Raw genomic sequence first — 18100 nt, 5'->3', positions numbered from 1 at the left:
GCCTGCCGCTTTAACGGGGCCAAGAAGACACGGCCGCAGCTAATTTCGTTCGCACAAACCCCGATTGAGAGCACCACAATCGCGGCGCACAAATGCACTATTCACGTGTTATTATTTGTATTTCGCGGGCTTTCTTCTGAGCCCGGAAAAAAAGATACACGTGAGACTTTCTTTATCGCAATTAATGAAATTGGGGTTTCTCAAGGTGCTCTACAACTTTCCGATTCACATTTTTGGTCTGAAGTCGATATTTAATAAATTAGAGAAATTAAAATAATTACCTAATTAAGTAATTACAAAACAAAAAGTTGCCTGTAGTGCGCAAGAAGGCTGGCAGTTGTATGCAACAGATTTCACTGACCTACCTCAAGTATATTATTTTGTAACCCTTGGTTCAAGTTAGCTGGGACACCCGATATATATATATATATATATATATATTGTAATGAGGACGATTAAGCAATTCGCTCAACAATAGTGTTACTGATACGTCTCTGCTGCCAAGCCGACGTTTCTTGGAGCGGGCGCGAGCTTTTACGCCTTCGCCACTTTGTCGTCTTTGTCATCGCGTTTTCCTCTTCTCGCGACTCCAACTATCCGTCCTGCAATACCCCCTCGTGAAAAAACGGCATCCTTGCGGATTAAGGGGAAAACACGATCGCGGGGTCATAGTAGGATTTGAGATGATTGGTGTGGACGATTTCACGTCCTCTGTGACAGTAATCCTTTGGAGTTGTGAGGGGCTCGACAAGTTGATTAACGGGGGAAGATTTTTGAAGTACACAATAAAGGCCCAGATATCTACTAAGAAGCTTGGTCGACTGGCCTGAGCTGGGAGAGGGAATCCATAGCACCACCAAGGTGTCTTGACGATAAGCAGGCGGTATACATGTAGAAGTGGGGCGTTTGTTTTTCTGGTGGTGCCGGTGGATAGTCGTGAGATGACGAGTGGCCTGACGGCACTCTTCGGCATAGACAGCTATTTGAGAAATAAGGGACATTTCAGAGACATCCAGGCCATAGCGGAGGATAGTGTCCATCATACAAGAAGGTTCTCGGCCATAGAAAAGAAAATAAGGGGATAATCCGGTAGTCGATTGCGTGGCAGAGTTATAAGCATTCGTAATAAATGGCACTACATGGTCCCAGTAGGAGTGAGCAGAAGATACATACTTGATCATCATGTCGTCAAGGATGCGGTTGAAGCGCTCATCCATTCCGTTAGTTAGTGGAGGGTAGAAAAACGTGGTACGGTGAACAACATGACACTGTGAAGAAGGGCTTCAACGACATCTGGTACAAACACGCGATTATGATTACTGAGCGATTCCTGAGGGTGCACCGTGACGCATTATGACATTCTGAAGTAAGAAACTAGCAACGTCACTAGCGGTCGCAGCTGGTAAAGCAGCAGCTTCTGCATATCGGGTCAGGTAGTCGATGGCAATAATGATCTACTGATTTCCTGCCAAAGAGCAAGGAAGAGGCCCATAAAGATCAATTCCAACACGTCCGAAACGTCGAGCTGAAGAGGCTGCAGATGAAATGGATAATGTGGTGGTAGTTTCCTGCGGCGCTGACAGTCGATACAAGAGCGTACGTACTGGCGAACAAAGCGATACATGCCTCTTCAGTAGTAGTGATGACGCAAGCGAGTAAAAGCCTTCAGCAATTCAACATGGGCGCACTGTGGATCATTGTGATAGCTTGGCGCATATTACGGAGCGGATATGACGGGAGAATAAACGCAGCCATTTAACATTTACCAGTAATACAATACACACCTGCTGCATTTCGTAAGGCATAATTTTATTGCGTTACCAATTCTGCGCCACGTTTAAGCCCGTCGCGCTGTCCTAGGAAGGGCTACGTTTGACCTGGAGCCGCAGCCGAGCCGAATACGGCTTTAACCAAGCCGTATGAACGTTCCTTAGTGGCCTATAGGGGTAACGTGAATGTCAGGCTCCTAGCAGGTTGGGAACGAGAGAAAGAAGTTGGCAGCTCCTCCCAACCCACATATAAAGCCCGCTTTAAGTAAACCGTAAGAACGTGCCTTAGTGGCTTACAGAGTTAACGTGATTGCCAGGTTCCAAGCAGGCTAATTCTGACATAACCGTCCCATGTGAAGCAAGACTCCCAAGTTGGCAGCTCCTGCCGGGGGACCACAGACGTGGACACGGATTTGAGAAAAAAAGACTTGAGATGGAGCGGCTTCGCGCTGCTGCTAAGAAGTCTGAAAGGAGAAAGAGTAAACTTTATTGATTTAACGGAATAGCGTGAGTGGTTTCCTCAGTCCAGGATACCGCTGGCTCGCAGGAGACAACGTGCAGAAGAGACTGAAGAAAAACGAGTTGCACGTTTGCAGAAAAGGAGATGATGGTTCATACTTGCTGCTAGTTTAATCGTCCAGGCCGGAGATGTAGAGGAGCAAAGACGTTCTGACTATACTCGAAGAGTTGGTGAATGTGAATCGACTACAACAGAGTTTGTTCATCGGCAGATGGAGCGTCGGCGTCGCGCTGAAGCCAGAAAACGACAACGTGCACAAGAGACTGCTGAGCAGCATGAAGAACGGCTTGCAAAGCGTCGTGCTCTAGAAGAGGTCTGACGATTGGGCTTTGCCTCTCAAAATGACTGTCTGTCCACTACTAGCGATAAGTCTCAGCTGCAGTTTGTTCATTCTGTTCATTGGGATTATTAACGGCGAAAAAGACTAGTCATTCATTTGTGTGCCATGGCATTATTCATACCTAAACATATCAAGCTACACCATGAGGTGCACTACATGCTGAACCATAAGCGCAGCCATGGATGTATTGGTAAGCAATTTTTTTCAATGAATATATTTACATACAGGTTAAAATTTGAGGCATAAAAAACTTCAATGAAAGCTTCCTCGAATTCAATCTCTGCCAAAGTTAACGAATCGAATGCTACGTCATTCTTCAAATTCTATCATTGCCAGCCTCTAGCAGCTTACTTCGACCTTCTTCGCAACAGCAGAAGAAATTACAGAAGACAGGTCGTCACCTCACATTATGAGAGGCAACAACATTTCTTCTCTGTTTTCTTAACCATAATTTTGGAGCAGAGGGAGGTGAGTAAGCGATGGCGATTCCTAGCGTATGGCCCGTATCACACAATGAGACGCCAGAGTATAAACGACACGGATAAATTGACTTGCTCGCCTGAGCAGTGGTCATCAGAGGCTGAGAAGAGGTCATCAATGAAGAGCTTTTTTAATACGTCGACATGGGTATGTTGTGGGCAGACGCTTATAGGGTTCGAGATAGCAGTGCGGTCTTGGCCGCAACCAATGCGACCATAGAAAGTACTCCAAATGGCAGCTGCTTGTGGGCCTTCTCAAAGTCATGTTGTAGAGGCTAGCTACAGATAAATGGCTTAATATACGGTATATGTATATTGCGAGGTACCCTACCTATACAGATTCCTCCTAAGTCTTGTTTTAGGTCCTTAATCATTTGTAGAAATTCTGACTGTTAGAGATATTTTGCTTAAAGGAAGGAGCTTTACAATCATGCTATCGGGATCACAAGTGTATGGAGCATGAAAACTGCCACCAAAGCGCCTAATCTTCGTATCAGTACGACTTCGGTTCTTTCATGTGTGCTAGAGCGAATAAGGCTAGAAGTTGTTTACATCGCGCTTTTAGTCCAAAATCGCTAGACATGCGCTCCTGAAACTATTGTCCCCAACAGTACGTACATAACGATCCAGACGATGTGTCTGAAGGCCAAAGCTTATGGGGAATGATCTTTTTGTATTGTATGTGCAATTATATGAGTGAAGTCGAAAGTACATCTATTGACTGAACTATAGACTAGGAATTGTGGATTGTATACGCAGCCAAGATAATTGGCAGAGTGTTAAGATTTATGGGCGCTCGGCAAATAGACTAAAAGACCTGGGGTGTACCCAGCCGTAGTCTATCATTTTCAAGCAGAGAAAAAAAGGAAGTTGCTGCGCAATATGCGACAACAGTGCCCATTGAAAATCGCCAGGTCTTCAATATTATCAAAAAAACCTCAAATCTAAGGTCCCTTTTTACGGTTTTGGCATTAAACCGCTTGAAGAGTTAATTGAAGCTTTATGATGTTTAAATCATAAGGTTTATGTCCATTTTGCTTCGTTTTCAGCATATATAAAGCTTTTTGATAAAGTTGTGACTTTATATTTGAGCTTTATTAACCACCTTCGTGACGTAAAGATGTATGTCACGCTGCGAAATATCCCCTTGGGACGGGAAGAATGCACTGAAGGCCTGGCCGAAGACGTCTGATAGCGTTGACGGCACATATGCAACCATGTCCGCACGGGTCGAAGAGCCGGCTTCCTCGAGGGCACTAAACAGAAGGTGAAACATCGGAACTGTTATGTCCCTTCCAATACGAGGTCCTTCTCATGAAAGGCTGTAACCTCGATTAAAAGCACGTTTTTGTCTTTAATCTATCTCCTGATGCAAGAGTTAAAATGATCAATTTTCAGAATTTGTCCAAAAAGCATTCGGAAGCTGGTACTATGGATATAAGCCATATATTTGACTCACCTGGCCACTTTTGAATCTGTGTCATTACTTGTCCTCTTCTTTCTCTCTCCTTAATCTCATTCTGCCTTTCCCTTTCAGGTATTTACAAACACCTATTATTGCTATTTTTGTACCGACTCACGGAAGAGTTTTAATTAGGGGACTGAAATATTAACTCCGAATATATAACTCCCAAACCTCTCAATCAACTGTACGATAAAAAGACTTCAGCGCATGAAACCATTGTCCGGAGTCTCAAAAGGCATTTATTTTGCTCATAGTTAAGCACTATGAAGCGATAAATATTTCTGGCACCAATAGAGAATGCAGTTTGGTTCGTAAATCATTTTTAATAAGAAAAAATATCACCCTAACCTCATAGCTCTACTGGAAAGCTACACAGTGACTAAGATATTCGAACATTCGAACTTATATAGTTGTAGCAGTGAAGCACTTATTTCTGAACAGAAGAATTGAGAAGTAGAGGGTGGAGAAGATAAATATAAGAAGCGTCCGTCGTCCGCTTTCATCTGCCCATTGCCTCATAAGCCTTCGCCGGAGCACCGCCCCTCATCACCAGCATCAACTGTCTTCTGAGGTAACAGCTATTCAGGAGAACATCTCACTGTTCTAGACAAGCCTATTTATAATTTTGAATATAGGGCTTCTTTTATAGCTCTCAATGACACTGTGGGAGACTCTGTGTCCGGAAGCGAACTTACGATGTTTTGAATGTTTATCTTGTGAGTTCCATGCCACATTGATATTTAAGAAGAAAATCATCGCGGCTTTCCTCCGTCATTATTCCTCTTGGAAGGTTTTTCGAAAGCGGCTTCCAGACAAAAGTGGGCAATTTAGGGACGACATATATTTAAGCAACACTCGACTATAAGTGACGCCTTTTACACCACAACATTTCACACACCTCCGTCCCTCCTCTTAGTGGGAATTTTTGTCGTAATGTTTGGCTGAGCACTGAGGCCTTTCATGAAGTTTATTTTATCTCCTTTTAATTGTGGTTTTTACAACGCATATAAGTTAAAAATGCTGAATGGTCAAGTTTCGGGTTTAAATAAATTGATTTACTTTTAAAACAAAGGCCCACTATCAGTCACAATGTTGTCTATGGACACCTGACATATCGTCTCAAGGGGAAAGAGAAAGAAGGGAGTGAAAGTGGCGTTATTTCGAGCACCTGAGGATCTTCAACGTCCACTGACATCGCACAGAACACGGAAGCCTCTCCGTTTCGTCTCCATCGAAATGCAACCACCAGCGGTCGCGTTTGAGCGATTTTACTCAGCACAGTGGTCTGAGGTTCGGAACTGATCGCCGGCTGCTGATTGCATGCTGAAGATATTTCATTTTACGAGCACAAGGCCTTCCTAGAGAAATTAACGTATTTCCTATCCTATCCTATCCTATATTTCATTTCGAAGTGTCGAGCTACATCATCTCTCCCTGTGCTTTGGTATAGTTGGTGTTGCAAGCACTTGTGTCCGAGAGAAAATTTCATTGAAGCGGCAAGTCCGCGGCACTCTGGCGATTGTGTGTGTGGGGAGGGGGGGGGGGGACGAAGGGCCTATCACTCAATCAATCAATCAATCAATCAATCGATCAATTAAGATTTTATTTGTTCTCTCAAGGAGAAAAGGGGGTGACAGGTAAAAGCCCTCACAGTTCGACAGCAGTTCTAGCTTAATACATGAAACATCATACTGAGTATGTAAGATATGAGTGCATCTCTGATTAAATGTATGTATCATCGACAAATTAATGGCCTGTGAAATTTTTGACCGACAACCTTCTTCGAAGATGATATATGAAGGGTGCTATGTAGCGAAGGTGGAATATCGATCCACCTCTCAGAATACTTATAGATATGAACTAAGAACTATTTGATAAAAACAAAATTTTATTGTCAGCTAACGTTTATCTCGTGTATCCTTTACAATTCTGGACACGTTATCATTATATTAAAAGTGACGTTGGTGATTTTCGCACATCTTCGATTTACAATTTTCACATTTTTAACACTTGACCAATATTTATAGCAGTCCAATAAATACCAAACAAAAGCAAGAAATTTGAAACAAAAGTCAAACTTATTTAGTTCCTTTCGAATAAAAAGGGGAACTTGCGCTTAATATTGGGTTATTATTCAACTTTACGGAAACATCTTAGCTGTTCCCGACAAATATTTCGCTACTTGCCGCTTTCTATTCTTTTAGTCCAGAGATTGGCCGGTGGCTCGCGCAATTTGCAACGTATTTTTTTAATTATTTGGGGGTGTTCCCACAAGGACGTACTAAAATAGTGAGCAAAATTTATATTTACACGTGGAGGGCAAATTTCTCTTCTTACTCCTGGAGGAGCCAATATTGGTTTAGGTCCAAAAGTCATTTGGCATCTGGAAATTGAAGTCTGTGTACAGAGTTACCACGACAGAAATTTTGCAGGCAAATAAATGTTGCTGCTTTTAAATGCGGCTGTTAGAATATAGCGGTCTAATTAAACCGTACGCTGTGTTATTTCATCTCGTTCTCTTTGTCAAGCAAATTATGAAATGAAATTGAGCAGGACGTAAGCGTAAAAAACCTGAACATTTTTGAAATGTACAGTCTTTGTCAAAAGTTGTAGATCCCAGGGGGGGGGGTGCTTCTGAGTCACTTCGTGCGGCTTGTAATGCATGTCCAGTGTTCCGAATCTCTTGAAGGTAAGATTTTTTGTCCTACCCTCTCCAAAGGGAAGGACCTCCACTAACGCTAAATCAGCGCCCCTACACGGCTCAAAGGCAGACCCCCCGGGCTCTACACTTTTGACGAAGGTAGTACCTTTATTGTTACTATATGCAGCTAATGGCGCCTACTATGAGCTTGCAGATAACCTACGCTCAGCAAGAGCGGCGCGGCCGGTCTGAAGCTGAAGCAGGCCTGCGGAGTAGAAGCGAAGCACCAGTAGAAGAAGAGCGTGTTACCGATTCTTTAGTCTGCACGTGGGGGAAACTTTACTGCGCCCACCACCTTGAACTGACAAGGCTAATAAAGCTTTCGCTTAAATAATACTGAACTTGCTCCTCCTGATTGCATTTCTTCTGCCTATTCAGTGCGTTGCGTCAACTACACTCTGCCGGAAGCATTACAACTGATTCATTCTTTGTCAGCATAATGTATTTGCGAGAATCGTTGGCCTCACCAAAAAGCCGTTCATTTATCGTGGGATTCTTTATTTTATATCCAGTTGTTTGTACCTATAATGCTCGTTAGCCCACTGATCCATGCTGTGCAATAACTTCTCTGAGCTTATAACACAAACGTTACGGAGGTTAAGAAATCGGGCTACGTCTGTCTTCCGGTATTCGCCGGAAATATTGATTCGAAATTTCGAAATGAAAGCCAACAATAAAATAGGTCACCTCATAACAAGGCAGGACACAAATAAAATTAAACTTGGTGAGGTGGTTTCTGCAAGGCCGGTGTATACGTTTTTGAAATAAAGTTATGCAATTTGCTTTGTTGTCCGCAGAAAACAGGCCATCTGTTTGCCAAATGGGCATACGGTACGCTGGCCACAAAGGCTATCTTTTCAAGAGGTATTCGATAGGCAATAGAGAATAACATGTGACTTGTGTGACGTGGTAGCATTTGTATGAGCTACGGTCGTACGGTAAGAAAAATGAAGAGAAAGAAAGCTAAGTCGTTATTGTGTTTAACTCTTAATCAGAAGCTTAAGAGAGTTGCATGCTTTTTGTAGTATGTAATTCAATACACCGTCATTTTATACTCTGTTCCTTATTAAATCGGTAGGGCTTAATCAAGAAGATTGTGCATCAATAATCTATGCTATGTGAAGTGGTGTGATAATACTGCGGACCTACTTAACATGCTTCAAAGGATTGTAATACGAATTTTTAGATACTTTACTTCCTTTAACTTTGCGAGTATTCCTAACTGCGCGGCGGAAACGAATTGCTGAAATGCGTGTACTTACGGTGACCTCGCCAATAAAGCCAAAACCGCGCACAGGAAAAACACTGTCGACTTCATGCCTTGAAAATCTACCTCGCCTGAATTTTAGTTGCGATGATAAGCCAGAAGTTCTTTGCACTACACCACAGATGGACTTAATACAATTTTAATTACATTCATTTAATGCAGCGTTTCATGATTTTAACATATTTGTTCTGTCCCAACGCGCAAAACAGCTATAAGACAGCCGAGGGTTTCTAGCTTCTTGCATAAAACTTTTATCCTGAATTAATAAGCATATTTTTGTTCATGAATAAAAAAAAAAACATTCAACATGTGTTCTGCCATTGCCACATTTTTGCTATTGCGTGAGAACAATATTCTGATTTGAATATAGGTCGCAAATGAGCGTGTGTCATCCTAAATAATTTTGATGAGCGTCTAAAGAGACCATTGGATTTCAACTTCGTTAAGCAGGGCGATTTTAATGAAAGGTCACTCCTGAGGTGGGAACTGCACGATCATTTCTGTTTGATTGTTGTCAAGTTGCTGGTATCCGGTGATTGCTTTTGCACAATATTTCTGCCAGGAGTTACTCTGAGATTTATTTTTGCATTAAACATTGTAATTTACACACACAAAAATATTTATATGAAACGCATAGTAGTGTTCCAATCCTCTATGTATTACGACCAGAATAAAATGGCAGACTCGAGTTTTTATTATTTCGCGAGTATTTCAAGTGTAGGTTAACTTTTCTTTTGCAGCCCTGTTGCCAAAGTGGATGTTTATTTATTTCAGGGATGTCATTTAATTCGAAGCTTCACACTGAATTATTCATATAGCATTCTGCTGAACCAGGGTTTTCAGTTTTCTTTCGTGTTCATGGTGTCCATGATGATTAAAATCCAAAAGTCTGAACTAATTAGCGCTAGTAATGTGCTGTGCAGAAATTATTTTGTAATATTTTATTGCGAAATATATACTCCCTAATAGTGCTCTGCAGATTCAAACAATTCCGATTGATGTCTACCTTTGCCGGTGGCAGGACCGAGCTGAATTTTGAGACGTGTGTTTGCACTACGTATTTTTTTTCCTCGAAATTTCTTGAGAACCCATTCTTAGCTACCCTACCGGGGTTTTTTGACGGATAGAATAAACATTCAATATTCATGTAGGCCGACCGCGATTTGGATTGAAATGTAATACAAAATGAAAATGCCCATTATTTTGGCTCATTCTGCTGGAATGCTGCTGTTTGATTGGAGAACAGTTGAAAACAAGACTTTTTTGCAGGAAAATATAATATAATGACATAATGCAATTAGTGCGATTTGTTAAGAAATAAGATTAAAAGGGGATATTGAACGAAAAAACGCGATATTGCAATAAGTGGGAGACAGTATTAAGAATGTCTGCCCTGCTATGGCCCGCATCAATTCTACAGAAAGCCGGCATCGAAATTAACCATTAAGCAAAGCAGTCTAAATTTATACGCTTTCTCTGCTTTCTTTTAGGGTGAGATGGGAAAATGGGGAAAAATTAGAAATCGATCTTGCTTGCTGCCAGTTACGTAAAAGATAGAAATAACGCTGTCCTACACTGATATAATAGGGATACATTATGTGTCTACCAAAGCACTGCGCCGGCTATCGGGAAAGCTGCTCCGCAGAATAATATTGCCGCATTGCAAGTTTGTGTCTTTCTCGACACAATTTCGAGCAGCCGGACTACTAAACACACTGAAACCGGATGTGAGTTGGATTACCAAGGCTTTTGTTTTCGGCGCTTCCAAAAAATCAGGCGAGGGCGAAGCAGGCGAAATTGACCTTTCTGAACGTGACGCAAACTCTAAATACAGTCCTGTATCCATGCTAACAACAAGGTGACAGGATTGCTCTGATTATAAAGAACGGGTATACCTAGGTTTATATATATAGAAAGCATTTGAATGAGAGTCGAGCCGCAGCAGGCATTGAGATAGTTGCAAAATCAGGGTTTATAAGAGCGATATTTCAAAGCAGAGCAATAAAATTCCACAAGGAATAATGTTAGGCAATCCAACAGAATTCGCCCATTGCTGTTGACTGCAATAGAAATAGTATTAGAAGGCTTGGCTAGAGAACCGTTGTAGAGAAGGGCTGGCGGAAAGCAATTAAAGACTATGCGATTCGCTGGTAGCATTGGTTTCTTAATTGTGGGGTGAATTGCAAAAACATGATTAAGGAGCTACATGAACAAAGTATTACAGTTACCATCCAGTGGTGACACATTAAAAATTCAACTGCCTCCTGAAAGCAGCCCTTAAAGGTAGCACTGAAGTGCTTGACGTGGTGAAAATGAATGTAGATAGGCGTAGTGGCTGCCTATTAGGGCAAAAAAATCAAGAGACACAGACTTAATGCAGCGCATTCGGTATGAAGTCTCAGACGATTAATGACAGTCTGTGTGTACTATTTCTCAAGGCGGCAAATTAAGACCGCCGTATTTTACCAGTGCCCATCTATGGGTGAGCAACTTTGAGCCTAACTAAAAGCAATCGTTTAAATTCATGAAAACGCAGAGAGCTATAAAGCAAAATGGTAGGAATAAAATTAAGAGATAGAAATACTTCGGAGTTGTTCACCGAAGAAAACGGGATAAAGAAATGGTATTCGAAATTAAAGCTAATCTAAGAAAGAGGTAAGATTATTGGTAGTCGAGAAGAATAACAGATAACATTTCCAGGGTGGCAAGTGAAAGAAGAAGGCTTGTATTTCTTTAAAACCCGTTTTCTTGAATTGCCGGAATTACTTTATTTGTTATTGTTTGGCTAGAGTGCCAATACACGACATGCAAAAGGCTGCGGCTGACTCCTATTATTTTCCCCTAGTGCTCCAGATATCAAATTATTCAACATTTTTAACAATTTGTTCTCCTACTTGATCCGTTCCAGACTTCGCATTCACAGCACATAAGCTGCCTCAGATGCCTTCAGTTCTTCCTTTCACTTTTGTTTATCAGCCTAATGGTGACAATATCGCCTCTCTACCACTCACTGGCTGTCCCATTCCCAGTAGATCCTAAGGAGCGTCGCCAGACACGAACTCTTCTCATGCTTCAACTCTTATCCCACTACCGAGCCGTTGTGACCTGTCAATAATTATAGTGTTAGTAATGACGCCCCACTACTGTTGCACGCACTCCCAAACACCTTTAGAATGATTGGACGTAGCTGCTCCGGTATCGAAGGAGATACCCTCAACTTGCGTGGAAAGCTCAGCTAGAAGCCATCTACCATTAGTGAGCGAAGGCGGTGACCGTTAGATGCCCAGCTTTCATCGGTTCAAGCCAGAGTAGGGAGTAACACCCAACAGAAACTTTAAACACAGGAACTAATAATTAAAAGACACCGAGAAAAGGTTCACAAAAAGGCAGTGTAAAGCATGAAACTAAAGAAGCTTCAGTAAACACAGAGGCTTTACAACACTGAACTATACACGAGAGAAAGAAACAAACACTAAATTGTTGAGACGGCACTGTGGCAAGTCGACGTCTGGAGAGCCACCATTTGGCGGTCCTGTAGAGGAGCGCCGCTCCCTCGCAGATCTCGCAGGTTTGCCGAGCAGCGGGTTAACCCCGGGAGCGGAGCAGTAGTACTCCCTAACTCGCATCAACACTGGCTCTAACACTGCCTGGCTGCCTCAAGTGATGTGACCTCAAAAAATAGGGCGCGTCGCGTCTATCTGTTTCTACGCGTCAGGGCAGTCGCGCACATACACGCAATTATAACTCTGCTGGCGACCTCTTCTCCTGCCGCCGAGACACGCGTCGTCCTTGTTTAGCTTCCGCCGAACCTTCAGATGGTTCCGGTTGCTTGTAGGGCCACGGGAGCCACTATAGCCACCGAGTGGAAGAGGGGTGACGCCATTGCGCGTAAGGCTACGTGCTCTCCACCTGTGGAATAGAAGACATTTATCCAATGTGCATTTACCTATTATTTAGATCTGTATTCCTAATACCAATTTAGGTAAAGCCACAGCTTCTCCCGACCACAAAGCAAACTTTTAGAGGAGTTCACAATATGCCATTTTATGAAGTCTTCCTTATGATTTATATTCTGTATATATTTGTAGTGATTGCCAAAATTACCTGCTGTTACTGCAAAGGCGAAAAGCGCTTATCGTCAGCGAAGGATTGCTTCATTAGATGCAATTCAAAAGTGTAAAAGAAATGCTGTGCAATACCAGACTACGAATTTTACCATAGGAGAAACTACCTATCGCATACAATCAACATCGCAAAGCTTTTGCAGAGCTAACTGATATATAGGGAGGCTAATAAAATGCACGTTGAAATGCAGTTGTTATATACGACATTATTATCAGCAATGCTTGGTGCGAGAACCATATTCAAGCATCATTGTGGGAGCATTTTAGTATGAGCATTCGGCAAGTCAGCATTTTCCTACTTCCTGCCATAAAGCCTAATTGCTTAGCCGGGTTAATATGCTGTCCATGATATCCCACTATCCTTCATACCCTTGCGATCATTACATATAAGCGCTTGTAATAAATGTGCCTGTCAAAAAAAAAAAAAACCGGCCCTTTAAACCTGCTCTCTATTTCTCGCACAGGGTACGCGGTTTCTTGTAGCAGACCGTGGTTGCAGCCGCTCTCTCAGGGGCATTTGCACATTTGCGCATGCGAACAGGGAGCATTTATACGACAGACTGGCTTCAAATGAACCAACCAAAGCTCTGACGTGACCTGGGCAAACACATTTAATGAATGCGCCATGCCTTTCTTATCGGTTCTGAGATTGCATGTTGAATAGTAAACAGTGCAGGAAATGTTTGCTCCGTTCAAACGTAAAAAGCTTTGCAAACTCTTAAAGGTTGAACTGTACGCCGCCGAAACTCCGTGAGCGTGTCGATATAATGTAAATTAGAGGTTTTGTGAGTGATAAAGTGAAGCGGGGTTTTATTCACGCCTTTGTGATAGGGGCGTCCTGTTATATCTCGTGGCCCAGGGAAAATTGAATAGCTAAGCCAGACTGAATAAACTTTGCGAAAGTAACATTTAGGAGGTTTTCAAGATATGCACGAGAAAGCTTATTTTAGACTGTTATGTGTGGCGAGATATTAAAGTTTTATTTTTCATCGCCATTCAGTTAGGTTTTGTCACGCCGCCGGCCTCTGTGGACGACGCGACCGGTTTTTCCAGGTGCATGGTCGGAAATACTGAAACGTGCATATTTAACCTTTTCCCTTGTTTGCCTACTAGCTTCTTGGCATGACTCAAAATGAATGTATTTGGCTTCTCAATCAAAAAAGTGGGTTTCGGGTTAAAACTCCCAACTACGACGTCAGAAATATCATTCACCTATTTAGAGTTCCGCAGCACTTATCCTGATATATAGGAAACTGTATTATACCTCCTTTGCCTATAAGTGGCTTATAAATGTGGTAGCGACTCTTTGTGCTTATGCAGTAGGGTGGCTTACAAGCCTACTTAAACGGCAAGGTGCAAACGAATAAACCTAATCTAACTAGCGCGCACACAGAGTGCCCAAATATACCAATATATTGTTATTGAAATAAATGAAGCAGGGCACAGTAAATACAACCCATTGTAAAACATCACATGGGACAGATAGTTCTTAAACATGGCTTAACTGGAACGGATGGCTTTATGGTAAAAATTAGGTTCGATGCCCCATTGATTTTGCGTTAACTGTGCTTGAAAAGTTCACTACGACCAAACTATGGCACAATATTGAGTTTGTGATTACGTATGCCTATTCGCAAAGTATATGGGGTAAGATTACCTTCAGATGTAAATAATAAAGTCATTTTGTGACGTAGTGTGGAACGTGCTGGCGCCGGGTCACATGGTAGGGTTCATGTAGTCGATTCAGAAGGCGGGAAAATTGCGTTGGTACTAATAATATACAAACCTGAATCTTATCATCTAATGATATCGATTACGCCAGGTTCCCACTCTTTATGAGGTATCAAGGCTAGAGATGCGTAATCAATTCAAGGTGAAATTAGGATTTGTACGTAAGTATCTTCATTTCTTCTGGAGTATTAGTTACGGTTGTCCTCAAATACGTAATCATTTTTGGCCTTTAAAGCAATTAAAAGAATATGATGTGGAAGTTACAATGACGATGTCAACAAGCTAAGATACTGGAACTGCAGTGAAATGAAAAGTCTACAGCTTCTCGCTGCTAATACTACTTCTCTTGGAGTCGGTGCAGCATTCGTGCCATCCCGAAGTGGCCTATGGTCGGCACAATATTATGGTCGGCCTGCAGAGATTTCTTTCAGACTACCCTTCTTTTTGGAGAAAAACATAACATGTTGCCCTGCTAGGCGTTCGTTCGGCTCTATAATCAACAAATACATATGTCGCATTTTAAATCACTGAGCACAGTGTCCACAAACCTGTCAAACGTTGCACGCGCGTTGCAATGTCCGAAGGGCATAGCATTGTATGCGAAACTTTCGTCGTTCGTAATAAATGTCATTTTGGTCCATATCATCAGGTCCACAAGAATCTACTAGTAACCGGATCTTAAATCGACGCAAGAAAACTAAGAGGCAGCAGAAATGCAATCTCTGGCTTCATCCATGCGAAGGAGGGGATACACGTCTGTCTTAGTGATATTGTTCAGATGTCGAATATGCACGCAGCACCGCAATGTACCATCTGTATTGCGCACCAGAATTACAGGAGGCACCCAGGGACTGCAAGATTCCTGAATGACCCCCTTGTGATGCATTTCTCGGAATTGTCCATTGATGACCGTGCGCTAAGATGCTGATGCTCTGAAGTTTCTGGCGCAGTGGGGAGGAAGAACCGGCATCGATCATGTGACAAATGCGACAATCAGGAATCGAAGCCGGTTGAGAGGGCTGGGTGAAGTCATAAACCGATGAATATTGAAGTAAAAGGTCCACCAGGGCTCTGCGTTCAGTACTATTGAGTCGGGCGTTCACCACGCGAGTGATTGTCGATTCTGATGATAACGGCGGAAGAGGTTCTGTGGAAGCGACTCCGATCGATGCCACTGCGGAGGGAATGTCATTTACACAGAAGGCAAGCTGCAATCCATCTGGCAGTGTAGGGGATCCGAGGAGCAATTGATTGCCCACAACCACGCACGACGATTCACAACAGAAGTCAAACAATGTGGAACAAACGCATTCCTTTTAACACACGCTGAATTCATAGGTTGTACTAGACCTTCAAGTATGTCATTATTATAAGGCGATGAGTGAACTGGGACGCACACTGCAGTCCACGATGGTAAGAATGTGTCTTCGCAGACGCTTAAATATTTTCCGCATTGCACGAATTTCCTAAGTTGTTAGGCACAAGTGTCGGCTTGAAATACACCGCCCCACTTCGATATTCAACGGTAGCGCCACTCAGTTTCAAAAAATCCAAGCAAAAAAATCACAGCATGGGTGAAACGGGCAATAGCAATAAATTCCGCTTAAAAACTGATCCGCCCAGTTCGACTTCTACAGTACACATTTCCAAAGGCTGCACCGTTTCACAGCTTACTCTCCGGTATTTTGGCTTAGAGGCACATAAAATATTACTTTGCGCACTAACAACCGTTTAAATTCTAAGCTCAATACTCAAGCTCAAGCAGCGGTATCCACAAGAGCTGATGTGTCTACACCATCGACGGACATGTTAACTTTCGTTTTGGGCATTACCACAGGTAGAAGTACGATTATACACAGCAGACTTTTAGCTACCTGATTTTCATCTGTCACGCTGACTAGTTTTCCGAGTGGAGTGATGAGCGCCGGCGGGTGAGAAACGCTGTAGGAGGAGTGACGCTGCGATCCTATGCCAGAGAAGGAGTCCTCATGCTGGTCTGGGAATGTTTCGGTGCTGCGGGGGAGTGAAAAAGTGGACGGCGGTGAAAATACTCCTGCGGAGAGCCTAGGTCTCAGTACAGGTGGTGATACCGTAGGGAGGTGAGCGACGTCAATGACGAACCCGCTAGATATGGCCAGGATTACCACACCGGCTGCAAACCAAGGGGGACGAACCGAAGTCCGCTTCAAGAAGACATCACCACTATTACGATCCATAGAAAAGGCATTAGATGCCCCGTCCTCCTCGAAGTTCACTGGCGGCGGCTCGTTAGAGCGCACACTTGCTTCGTGGCGCGATCGTCAATATGGCAACCAGGCAGTGTCGGGACTGTTGGTTTACCTGGTACTCGTTATAGTCCACTGTGTTAATAGACAGGGTCTCAAGGTGAGGCAGCGGATACGTCGATGACTGTTCAATCGGACGGCAGGTTAGATCTTGCCAGCGGGTGAGCTCATCATGCACAATCTGGTGAATAGTAGCGGTAAGGCAGGAGGTGGATGTGGAGTCGATGGCTACCAACGTACGAACAGTAGCCGCTCGTTTTTCAAACGAGCAGCAATGCTCGATCTTGTTCAAAACCGTTGCCAGCTTCTCTTTTCTGATCAGGTAGGAGTAAATGTCCCGGACGAAGCCTTTCAGCAAGTCGCCGACTTGGCCTTCGTCGGAAATTTCAGGTGAAGCGACTTTGTCAAGCTTCAGGACCTCCTCCATGTAGTTGTTGCAGATCTCTAGATGAATGTGTGTTCGGTGAGCGAGTGTCTGTTCGGTACACTTCTTTGCAGCAGAGTCACTTAAGCACTTGCAGAGCCCTTTTACAAAACGTGTCGAAGAGATGAATAAAGCTCGTGCTTCTTGCATCTTATAAGGCATATCTGTAAGCGCAAACATCACGTATGTAACTTGGTTGTCGTGTCCCACTTGTTATATCGGCTTACGCATTTATAATGCGTCAGCTATTCGTCCACATCCTCACAGGCAGCACCCGCGAAGGACTGCGGTTCGCGGTAATGCGGCCAGAAGGTGATCGATGCTGACCTGGGCGCGGCGTCTACGTCCAGGAATATCTCAAAAATGGAAAGTGGCAAACCGGCAAGGCGTTGATTGCGGCAAAGTTCGAATGGTAGAACAGTTGTTCATGAGCTCGGTTTTACCAAGCAAGCCTCCACCAAGTTGTTGGGCTGAAAGCCTTTGTGGAAAATGGAGGGCAACGTGTCAGCAGTCAGTCAATCAGGCTGAGAGTGAGCACCACTTCCATTTTCTTCTTTCATAGCGCTAACACTTTATCTTGTTTGCGGCCCGTCACAATATGTAGCTTGAAAAAAGCCTGCACACCGACAACTCAGATTCAAGAACAACTTTTTAGTTCAGTTCAGTCGTTAAGTCGTGTCCGACTCTTCGTGACCCTATGGACCATGTCAACCCACACTTTTCGGTCTCTCGCTATCTTCTTAACATCACCTAACTTAATCTGCAGCGCCTCGAGGATGCCATCTAACAATCGCGTTCGCTGCCTACCCCTTCTCCGGCGACCCTCAATCTTTCCTAACATCAAATCTTTCTGCAGCGACTCCTCACTTCTCATCAGATGACCAAAGTAGCTGAGCTTTAACTTTGGAATTTGACCCTCCAATGAGCAGTCAGGGTTTATGGTCGACAATATAGACTGATTTGATCTTCTGGCAGTGCAAGGATCGCTCAAGAGT

At 43.2% G+C, this 18100-nt stretch overlaps 1 long non-coding RNA gene across 1 annotated transcript; it reads right to left on the bottom strand.

Annotated features, from left to right (window-relative positions):
* Nucleotides 1-4023: 4023 nt before the first annotated feature.
* Nucleotides 4024-8648, bottom strand: LOC146181523 (uncharacterized). Its single transcript, XR_014700437.1, has 3 exons — nucleotides 8537-8648; nucleotides 6884-6956; nucleotides 4024-4364 (listed from the first exon to the last, which is right to left on the bottom strand). It is a non-coding gene; the product is annotated as an uncharacterized LOC146181523 (long non-coding RNA).
* Between the last annotated feature and the right edge of the window lie 9452 nt (nucleotides 8649-18100).

This window comes from Amblyomma maculatum, chromosome 8 (assembly GCF_055883805.1).
Source record: "Amblyomma maculatum isolate TAMU_Amacu chromosome 8, ASM5588380v1, whole genome shotgun sequence".
Lineage (NCBI taxonomy): Eukaryota > Metazoa > Arthropoda > Arachnida > Ixodida > Ixodidae > Amblyomma > Amblyomma maculatum.
This window is presented reverse-complemented; position numbering and strand designations above follow the sequence as displayed.